A 9,422-nucleotide genomic window follows, 5' to 3' on the forward strand; every position below is an offset into this window, starting at 1 on the left:
GGTGCCTTCAGGGACATAGCTTATGTTTATCTGTTTGATTGTTGAAGTTCGGAATCAAACAAAGAAACACCAACGACTGTTTCCGCCCGGTCTCGAACCGGGGACCTTTCGCGTGTTAGGCGAACGTGATAACCACTACACTACGGAAACCACATGAGATGGTGCGTTCAGGGACATAGCTTATGTTTATCTGTTTGATTGTTGAATTTCGGAATCAAAGAAAAAAACATCAACGACTGTTTGCGCCCGGTCTCGAAACGGGGACCTTTCGCGTGTAAGGCGAACGTGATAACCACTACACTACGGAAACCACAGGAGATGGTGTGTTCAGGAACCATCAACGATTGTTTCCGCCCGGTCTCGAAACGGGGACCTTTCGAGTGTTAGGAGAACGTGATAACCACTACACTACGGAAACCACATGAGATGGTGCGTTCAGGGACATATCGCATGTTTCTCTGTTTGATTGTTGAAGTTCGGAATCAAAGAAAGAAAGACCAACGACTGTTTCCGCCCGGTCTCGAACCGGGGACCTTTCTCGAACGTGATGACCACTACACTACGGAAACCACATGAGACGGTGTGTTCAGGAACCATCAACGATTGTTTCCGCCCGGTCTCGAAACGGGGACCTTTCGAGTGTTAGGAGAACGTGATAACCACTACACTACGGAAACCACATGAGATGGTGCGTTCAGGGACATATCGCATGTTTCTCTGTTTGATTGTTGAAGTTCGGAATCAAAGAAAGAAAGACCAACGACTGTTTCCGCCCGGTCTCGAAACGGGGACCTTTCGCGTGTAAGGCGAACGTGATAACCACTACACTACGGAAACCACAGGAGATGGTGCGTTCAGGGACATAGTGTATGTTTATCTGTTTGATTGCTGAAGTTCGGAATAAAGAAAAAAACATCAACGACTGTTTCCGCCCGGTCTCGAACCGGGGACCTTTCGCGTGTTAGGCGAACGTGATAACCACTACACTACGGAAACAACATGAGATGGTGCGTTCAGGGACATAGCTTATGTTTATCTGTTTGATTGTTGAAGTTCGGAATCAAAGAAAGAAACACCAACGACTGTTTCCGCCCGGTCTCGAACCGGGGACCTTTCGCGTGTGAGGCGAACGTGATAACCACTACACTACGGAAACCACATGAGATGGTGCATTCAGGGACAAAGGGCATGTTCATCTGTTTGATTGTTGAAGTTCGGAATCAAAGAAAGAAACACCAACGACTGTTTCCGCCCGGTCTCAAACCGGGGACCTTTCGCGTGTTAGGCGAACGTGATAACCACTACACTACGGAAACAACATGAGATGGTGCGTTCAGGGACATAGCTTATGTTTATCTGTTTGATTGTTGAAGTTCGGAATCAAAGAAAGAAACACCAACGACTGTTTCCGCCCGGTCTCGAACCGGGGACCTTTCGCGAACGTGATAACCACTACACTACGGAAACCACATGAGACGGTGTGTTCAGGAACCATCAACGATTGTTTCCGCCCGGTCTCGAAACGGGGACCTTTCGAGTGTTAGGAGAACGTGATAACCACTACACTACGGAAACCACATGAGATGGTGCGTTCAGGGACATAGCGCATGTTTATCTGTTTGATTGTTGAAGTTCGGAATCAAAGAAAGAAAGACCAACGACTGTTTCTGCACGGTCTCGAAACGGGGACCTTCCGCGTGGAAGGCGAACGTGATAACCACTACACTACGGAAACCACATGAGATGGTGCGTTCAGGGACATATCGCATGTTTCTCTGTTTGATTGTTGAAGTTCGGAATCAAAGAAAGAAAGACCAACGACTGTTTCCGCCCGGTCTCGAAACGGGGACCTTTTGCGTGTAAGGTGAACGTGATAACCACTACACTACGGAAACCACAGGAGATGGTGTGTTCAGGGACATAGTTTATGTATATCTGTTTGAATGTTGAAGTTGGGAATCAAAGAAAAAAACATCAACGACTGTTTCCGCCCGGTCTCGAACCAGGGACCTTTCGCGAACGTGATAACCACTACACTACGGAAACCACATGAGATGGTGCGTTCAGGGACATAGCGCATGTTTATCTGTTTGATTGTTGAAGAATCAAAGAAAAAAACAACAACGACTGTTTCCGCCCGGTTTCGAACCGGGGACCTTTCGCATGTTAGGCGAACGTGATAACCACTACACTACGGAAACCACATGAGTTGGTGCCTTCAGGGACATAGCTTATGTTTATCTGTTTGATTGTTGAAGTTCGGAATCAAACAAAGAAACACCAACGACTGTTTCCGCCCGGTCTCGAACCGGGGACCTTTCGCGTGTTAGGCGAACGTGATAACCACTACACTACGGAAACCACATGAGATGGTGCCTTCAGGGACATAGCTTATGTTTATCTGTTTGATTGTTGAATTTCGGAATCAAAGAAAAAAACATCAACGACTGTTTCCGCCCGGTCTCGAAACGGGGACCATTCGCGTGTAAGGCGAACGTGATAACCACTACACTACGGAAACCACAGGAGATGGTGTGTTCAGGAACCATCAACGATTGTTTCCGCCCGGTCTCGAAACGGGGACCTTTCGAGTGTTAGGAGAACGTGATAACCACTACACTACGGAAACCACATGAGATGGTGCGTTCAGGGACATATCGCATGTTTCTCTGTTTGATTGTTGAAGTTCGGAATCAAAGACAGAAAGACCAACGACTGTTTCCGCCCGGTCTCGAACCGGGGACCTTTCGCGAACGTGATAACCACTACACTACGGAAACCACATGAGACGGTGTGTTCAGGAACCATCAACGATTGTTTCCGCCCGGTCTCGAAACGGGGACCTTTCGAGTGTTAGGAGAACGTGATAACCACTACACTACGGAAACCACATGAGATGGTGCGTTCAGGGACATAGCTTATGTTTATCTGTTTGATTGTTGAAGTTCGGAATCAAAGAAAGAAAGACCAACGACTGTTTCTGCACGGTCTCGAAACGGGGACCTTCCGCGTGGAAGGCGAACGTGATAACCACTACACTACGGAAACCACATGAGATGGTGCGTTCAGGGACATAGTCTATGTTTATCTGTTTGATTGCGAAGTTCGGAATCCAAGAAAAAAACACCAACGACTGTTTCCGCCCGGTCTCGAAACGGGGACCTTTCGAGTGTTAGGCAAACGTGATAACCACTACACTACGGAAACCACATGAGATGGTGCGTTCAGGGACATAGCTTATGTTTATCTGTTTGATTGTTGAATTTCGGAATCAAAGAAAAAAACATCAACGACTGTTTCCGCCCGGTCTCGAAACGGGGACCTTTCGCGTGTAAGGCGAACGTGATAACCACTACACTACGGAAACCACAGGAGATGGTGTGTTCAGGAACCATCAACGATTGTTTCCGCCCGGTCTCGAAACGGGGACCTTTCGAGTGTTAGGAGAACGTGATAACCACTACACTACGGAAACCACATGAGATGGTGCGTTCAGGGACATATCGCATGTTTCTCTGTTTGATTGTTGAAGTTCGGAATCAAAGAAAGAAAGACCAACGACTGTTTCCGCCCGGTCTCGAACCGGGGACCTTTCGCGAACGTGATAACCACTACACTACGGAAACCACATGAGACGGTGTGTTCAGGAACCATCAACGATTGTTTCCGCCCGGTCTCGAAACGGGGACCTTTCGAGTGTTAGGAGAACGTGATAACCACTACACTACGGAAACCACATGAGATGGTGCGTTCAGGGACATAGCTTATGTTTATCTGTTTGATTGTTGAAGTTCGGAATCAAAGAAAGAAAGACCAACGACTGTTTCTGCACGGTCTCGAAACGGGGACCTTCCGCGTGGAAGGCGAACGTGATAACCACTACACTACGGAAACCACATGAGATGGTGCGTTCAGGGACATAGTGTATGTTTATCTGTTTGATTGCGAAGTTCGGAATCCAAGAAAAAAACACCAACGACTGTTTCCGCCCGGTCTCGAAACGGGGACCTTTCGAGTGTTAGGAGAACGTGATAACCACTACACTACGGAAACCACATGAGATGGTGCGTTCAGGGACATATCGCATGTTTCTCTGTTTGATTGTTGAAATTCGGAATCAAAGAAAGAAAGACCAACGACTGTTTCCGCCCGGTCTCGAAACGGGGACCTTCCGCGTGGAAGGCGAACGTGATAACCACTACACTACGGAAACCACATGAGATGGTGCGTTCAGGGACATAGTGTATGTTTATCTGTTTGATTGCGAAGTTCGGAATCAAAGAAAGAAACATCAACGACTGTTTCCGCACGGTCTCGAACCGGGGACCTTTCGCGTGTGAGGCGAACATGATAACCACTACACTACGGAAACCACATGAGATGGTGCGTTCAGGGACATAGCTTATGTTTATCTGTTTGATTGTTGAATTTCGGAATCAAAGAAAAAAACATCAACGACTGTTTCCGCCCGGTCTCGAAACGGGGACCTTCCGCGTGTAAGGCAAACGTGATAACCACTACACTACGGAAACCACATGAGATGGTGCGTTCAGGGACATAGTGTATGTTTATCTGTTTGATTGCGAAGTTCGGAATCAAAGAAAAAAACATCAACGACTGTTTCCGCCCGGTCTCGAACCGGGGACCTTTCGCGTGTGAGGCGAACGTGATAACCACTACACTACGGAAACCACATGAGATGGTGCGTTCAGGGACATAGCTTATGTTTATCTGTTTGATTGCTGAAGTTCGGAATAAACAAAAAAACATCAACGACTGTTTCCGCCTGGTCTCGAACCGGGGACCTTTCGCGTGTGCGGCGAACGTGATAACCACTACACTACGGAAACCACATGAGATGGTGCGTTCAGGGACATAGCGCATGTTTATCTGTTTGATTGTTGAAGTTCGGAATCAAAGAAAGAAACACCAACGACTGTTTCTGCCCGGTCTCGAACCGGGGACCTTTCGCGTGTTAGGCGAACGTGATAACCACTACACTACGGAAACCACATGAGATGGTGCGTTCAGGGACATAGCGCATGTTTATCTGTTTGATTGTCGAAGTTCGGAATCAAAGAAAAAAACACCAACGACTGTTTCCGCCCGGTCTCGAAACGGGGACCTTTCGAGTGTTAGGAGAACGTGATAACCACTACACTACGGAAACCACATGAGATGGTGCGTTCAGGGACATATCGCATGTTTCTCTGTTTGATTGTTGAAATTCGGAATCAAAGAAAGAAAGACCAACGACTGTTTCCGCCCGGTCTCGAAACGGGGACCTTCCGCGTGGAAGGCGAACGTGATAACCACTACACTACGGAAACCACATGAGATGGTGCGTTCAGGGACATAGTGTATGTTTATCTGTTTGATTGCGAAGTTCGGAATCAAAGAAAAAAACATCAACGACTGTTTCCGCCCGGTCTCGAACCGGGGACCTTTCGCGTGTGAGGCGAACGTGATAACCACTACACTACGGAAACCACATGAGATGGTGCGTTCAGGGACATAGCTTGTGTTTATCTGTTTGATTGCTGAAGTTCGGAATAAACAAAAAAACATCAACGACTGTTTCCGCCTGGTCTCGAACCGGGGACCTTTCGCGTGTGCGGCGAACGTGATAACCACTACACTACGGAAACCACATGAGATGGTGCGTTCAGGGACATAGCGCATGTTTATCTGTTTGATTGTTGAAGTTCGGAATCAAAGAAAGAAAGACCAACGACTCTTTCTGCCCGGTCTCGAAACGGGGACCTTCCGCGTGGAAGGCGAACGTGATAACCACTACACTACGGAAACCACATGAGATGGTGCGTTCAGGGACATAGTGTATGTTTATCTGTTTGATTGCGAAGTTCGGAATCAAAGAAAAAAACACCAACGACTGTTTCCGCCCGGTCTCGAAACGGGGACCTTTCGAGTGTTAGGAGAACGTGACAAACCACTACACTACGGAAACCACATGAGATGGTGCATTCAGGGACATATCGCATGTTTCTCTGTTTGATTGTTGAATTTCGGAATCAAAGAAAAAAACATCAACGACTGTTTCCGCCCGGTCTCGAAACGGGGACCTTCCGCGTGTAAGGCAAACGTGATAACCACTACACTACGGAAACCACATGAGATGGTGCGTTCAGGGACATAGTGTATGTTTATCTGTTTGATTGCGAAGTTCGGAATCAAAGAAAAAAACATCAACGACTGTTTCCGCCCGGTCTCGAACCGGGGACCTTTCGCGTGTGAGGCGAACGTGATAACCACTACACTACGGAAACCACATGAGATGGTGCGTTCAGGGACATAGCTTATGTTTATCTGTTTGATTGCTGAAGTTCGGAATAAACAAAAAAACATCAACGACTGTTTCCGCCTGGTCTCGAACCGGGGACCTTTCGCGTGTGCAGCGAACGTGATAACCACTACACTACGGAAACCACATGAGATGGTGCGTTCAGGGACATAGCGCATGTTTATCTGTTTGATTGTTGAAGTTCGGAATCAAAGAAAGAAACACCAACGACAGTTTCCGCCCGGTCTCGAACCGGGGACCTTTCGCGTGTTAGGCGAACGTGATAACCACTGCACTACGGAAACCACATGAGATGGTGCGTTCAGGGACATAGCTTATGTTTATCTGTTTGATTGCTGAAGTTCGGAATAAACAAAAAAACATCAACGACTGTTTCCGCCTGGTCTCGAACCGGGGACCTTTCGCGTGTGCGGCGAACGTGATAACCACTACACTACGGAAACCACATGAGATGGTGCGTTCAGGGACATAGCGCATGTTTATCTGTTTGATTGTTGAAGTTCGGAATCAAAGAAAGAAACACCAACGACTGTTTCCGCCCGGTCTCGAACCGGGGACCTTTCGCGTGTTAGGCGAACGTGATAACCACTACACTACGGAAACCACATGAGATGGTGCGTTCAGGGACATAGCGCATGTTTATCTGTTTGATTGTTGAAGTTCGGAATCAAAGAAAGAAAGACCAACGACTGTTTCTGCCCGGTCTCGAAACGGGGACCTTCCGCGTGGAGGGCGAACGTGATAACCACTACACTACGGAAACCACATGAGATGGTGCGTTCAGGGACATAGTGTATGTTTATCTGTTTGATTGCGAAGTTCGGAATCAAAGAAAAAAACACCAACGACTGTTTCCGCCCGGTCTCGAACCGGGGACCTTTCGCTTGATAACATGTTAAGATAACATGTTTCTGCCCGGTCTCGAAACGGGGACCTTCCGCGTGGAAGGCGAACGTGATAACCACTACACTACGGAAACCACATGAGATGGTGCGTTCAGGGACATAGTGTATGTTTATCTGTTTGATTGCGAAGTTCGGAATCAAAGAAAAAAACACCAACGACTGTTTCCGCCCGGTCTCGAACCGGGGACCTTTCGCGTGTGAGGCGAACGTGATAACCAGTACACTACGGAAACCACATGAGATGGTGCATTCAGGGACATAGCGCATGTTTATCTGTTTGATTGTTGAAGTTCAAAATCAAAGAAAGAAACACCAACGACTGTTTCCGCCCGGTCTCGAACCAGGGACCTTTCGCGTGTTAGGCGAACGTGATAACCACTACACTATGGAAACCACATGAGATGGTGCGTTCAGGGACATAGCTTATGTTTATCTGTTTGATTGTTGAAATTCGGAATCAAAGAAAGAAAGACCAACGACTGTTTCCGCCCGGTCTCGAAACGGGGACCTTCCGCGTGGAAGGCGAACGTGATAACCACTACACTACGGAAACCACATGAGATGGTGCGTTCAGGGACATAGTGTATGTTTATCTGTTTGATTGCGAAGTTCGGAATCAAAGAAAGAAACATCAACGACTGTTTCCGCCCGGTCTCGAAACGGGGACCTTTCGAGTGTTAGGAGAACGTGATAACCACTACACTACAGAAACCACATGAGATGGTGCGTTCAGGGACATATCGCATGTTTCTCTGTTTGATTGTTGAAATTCGGAATCAAAGAAAGAAAGACCAACGACTGTTTCCGCCCGGTCTCGAAACGGGGACCTTCCGCGTGGAAGGCGAACGTGATAACCACTACACTACGGAAACCACATGAGATGGTGCGTTCAGGGACATAGCTTATGTTTATCTGTTTGATTGCTGAAGTTCGGAATAAACAAAAAAACATCAACGACTGTTTCCGCCTGGTCTCGAACCGGGGACCTTTCGCGTGTGCGGCGAACGTGATAACCACTACACTACGGAAACCACATGAGATGGTGCGTTCAGGGACATAGCGCATGTTTATCTGTTTGATTGTTGAAGTTCGGAATCAAAGAAAGAAACACCAACGACTGTTTCCGCCCGGTCTCGAACCGGGGACCTTTCGCGAACGTGATAACCACTACACTACGGAAACCACATGAGACGGAGTGTTCAGGAACCATCAACGATTGTTTCCGCCCGGTCTCGAAACGGGGACCTTTCGAGTGTTAGGAGAACGTGATAACCACTACACTACGGAAACCACATGAGATGGTGCGTTCAGGGACATATCGCATGTTTCTCTGTTTGATTGTTGAAGTTCGGAATCAAAGAAAGAAAGACCAACGACTGTTTCCGCCCGGTCTCGAACCGGGGACCTTTCGCGTGTGCGGCGAACGTGATAACCACTACACTACGGAAACCACATGAGATGGTGCGTTCAGGGACATAGCGCATGTTTATCTGTTTGATTGTTGAAGTTCGGAATCAAAGAAAGAAACACCAACGACTGTTTCCGCCCGGTCTCGAAACGGGGACCTTTCGAGTGTTAGGAGAACGTGATAACCACTACACTACGGAAACCACATGAGATGGTGCGTTCAGGGACATATCGCATGTTTCTCTGTTTGATTGTTGAAGTTCGGAATCAAAGAAAGAAAGACCAACGACTGTTTCCGCCCGGTCTCGAACCGGGGACCTTTCGCGTGTAAGGCGAACGTGATAACCACTACACTACGGAAACCACAGGAGATGGTGTGTTCAGGGACATAGTTTATGTATATCTGTTTGAATGTTGAAGTTGGGAATCAAAGAAAAAAACATCAACGACTGTTTCCGCCCGGTCTCGAAACGGGGACCTTTCGCGTGTAAGGCGAACGTGATAACTACTACACTACGGAAACCACATGAGATGGTGCCTTCAGGGACATAGCTTATGTTTATCTGTTTGATTGTTGAAGTTCGGAATCAAAGAAAGAAACACCAACGACTGTTTCCGCCCGGTCTCGAACCGGGGACCTTTCGTAAACGTGATAACCACTACACTACGAAAACCACATGAGACGGTGTGTTCAGGAACCATCAACGATTGTTTCCGCCCGGTCTCGAACCGGGGACCTTTCGCGTGTTAGGCGAACGTGATAACCACTACACTACGGAAACCACATG

At 47.7% G+C, this 9,422-nt stretch overlaps 18 non-coding genes across 18 annotated transcripts; all 18 read right to left on the bottom strand.

The window, feature by feature from the left end:
- Positions 1-77: 77 nt before the first annotated feature.
- On the bottom strand, positions 78-150 carry trnav-aac (transfer RNA valine (anticodon AAC)). Its single transcript has one exon. It is a non-coding gene; the product is annotated as a tRNA-Val (tRNA).
- Positions 151-764: 614 nt separating this feature from the next.
- On the bottom strand, positions 765-837 carry trnav-uac (transfer RNA valine (anticodon UAC)). The gene has a single exon. It is a non-coding gene; the product is annotated as a tRNA-Val (tRNA).
- An 86-nt stretch (positions 838-923) lies between these two features.
- Positions 924-996, bottom strand: trnav-aac (transfer RNA valine (anticodon AAC)). The gene has a single exon. It is a non-coding gene; the product is annotated as a tRNA-Val (tRNA).
- An 87-nt stretch (positions 997-1,083) lies between these two features.
- On the bottom strand, positions 1,084-1,156 carry trnav-cac (transfer RNA valine (anticodon CAC)). The gene has a single exon. It is a non-coding gene; the product is annotated as a tRNA-Val (tRNA).
- A 972-nt stretch (positions 1,157-2,128) lies between these two features.
- Positions 2,129-2,201, bottom strand: trnav-aac (transfer RNA valine (anticodon AAC)). Its single transcript has one exon. It is a non-coding gene; the product is annotated as a tRNA-Val (tRNA).
- Positions 2,202-2,288: 87 nt separating this feature from the next.
- Positions 2,289-2,361, bottom strand: trnav-aac (transfer RNA valine (anticodon AAC)). The gene has a single exon. It is a non-coding gene; the product is annotated as a tRNA-Val (tRNA).
- A 933-nt stretch (positions 2,362-3,294) lies between these two features.
- Positions 3,295-3,367, bottom strand: trnav-uac (transfer RNA valine (anticodon UAC)). The gene has a single exon. It is a non-coding gene; the product is annotated as a tRNA-Val (tRNA).
- A 773-nt stretch (positions 3,368-4,140) lies between these two features.
- trnag-ucc (transfer RNA glycine (anticodon UCC)) lies at positions 4,141-4,213 on the bottom strand. Its single transcript has one exon. It is a non-coding gene; the product is annotated as a tRNA-Gly (tRNA).
- A 405-nt stretch (positions 4,214-4,618) lies between these two features.
- On the bottom strand, positions 4,619-4,691 carry trnav-cac (transfer RNA valine (anticodon CAC)). The gene has a single exon. It is a non-coding gene; the product is annotated as a tRNA-Val (tRNA).
- A 566-nt stretch (positions 4,692-5,257) lies between these two features.
- On the bottom strand, positions 5,258-5,330 carry trnag-ucc (transfer RNA glycine (anticodon UCC)). The gene has a single exon. It is a non-coding gene; the product is annotated as a tRNA-Gly (tRNA).
- An 86-nt stretch (positions 5,331-5,416) lies between these two features.
- On the bottom strand, positions 5,417-5,489 carry trnav-cac (transfer RNA valine (anticodon CAC)). The gene has a single exon. It is a non-coding gene; the product is annotated as a tRNA-Val (tRNA).
- Positions 5,490-6,214: 725 nt separating this feature from the next.
- Positions 6,215-6,287, bottom strand: trnav-cac (transfer RNA valine (anticodon CAC)). Its single transcript has one exon. It is a non-coding gene; the product is annotated as a tRNA-Val (tRNA).
- A 565-nt stretch (positions 6,288-6,852) lies between these two features.
- Positions 6,853-6,925, bottom strand: trnav-aac (transfer RNA valine (anticodon AAC)). The gene has a single exon. It is a non-coding gene; the product is annotated as a tRNA-Val (tRNA).
- A 303-nt stretch (positions 6,926-7,228) lies between these two features.
- trnag-ucc (transfer RNA glycine (anticodon UCC)) lies at positions 7,229-7,301 on the bottom strand. Its single transcript has one exon. It is a non-coding gene; the product is annotated as a tRNA-Gly (tRNA).
- A 406-nt stretch (positions 7,302-7,707) lies between these two features.
- Positions 7,708-7,780, bottom strand: trnag-ucc (transfer RNA glycine (anticodon UCC)). The gene has a single exon. It is a non-coding gene; the product is annotated as a tRNA-Gly (tRNA).
- A 246-nt stretch (positions 7,781-8,026) lies between these two features.
- On the bottom strand, positions 8,027-8,099 carry trnag-ucc (transfer RNA glycine (anticodon UCC)). Its single transcript has one exon. It is a non-coding gene; the product is annotated as a tRNA-Gly (tRNA).
- Positions 8,100-8,924: 825 nt separating this feature from the next.
- trnav-uac (transfer RNA valine (anticodon UAC)) lies at positions 8,925-8,997 on the bottom strand. The gene has a single exon. It is a non-coding gene; the product is annotated as a tRNA-Val (tRNA).
- Positions 8,998-9,343: 346 nt separating this feature from the next.
- On the bottom strand, positions 9,344-9,416 carry trnav-aac (transfer RNA valine (anticodon AAC)). The gene has a single exon. It is a non-coding gene; the product is annotated as a tRNA-Val (tRNA).
- Positions 9,417-9,422: the final 6 nt, after the last annotated feature.

Source organism: Gasterosteus aculeatus, chromosome Y (assembly GCF_964276395.1).
Source record: "Gasterosteus aculeatus chromosome Y, fGasAcu3.hap1.1, whole genome shotgun sequence".
Lineage (NCBI taxonomy): Eukaryota > Metazoa > Chordata > Actinopteri > Perciformes > Gasterosteidae > Gasterosteus > Gasterosteus aculeatus.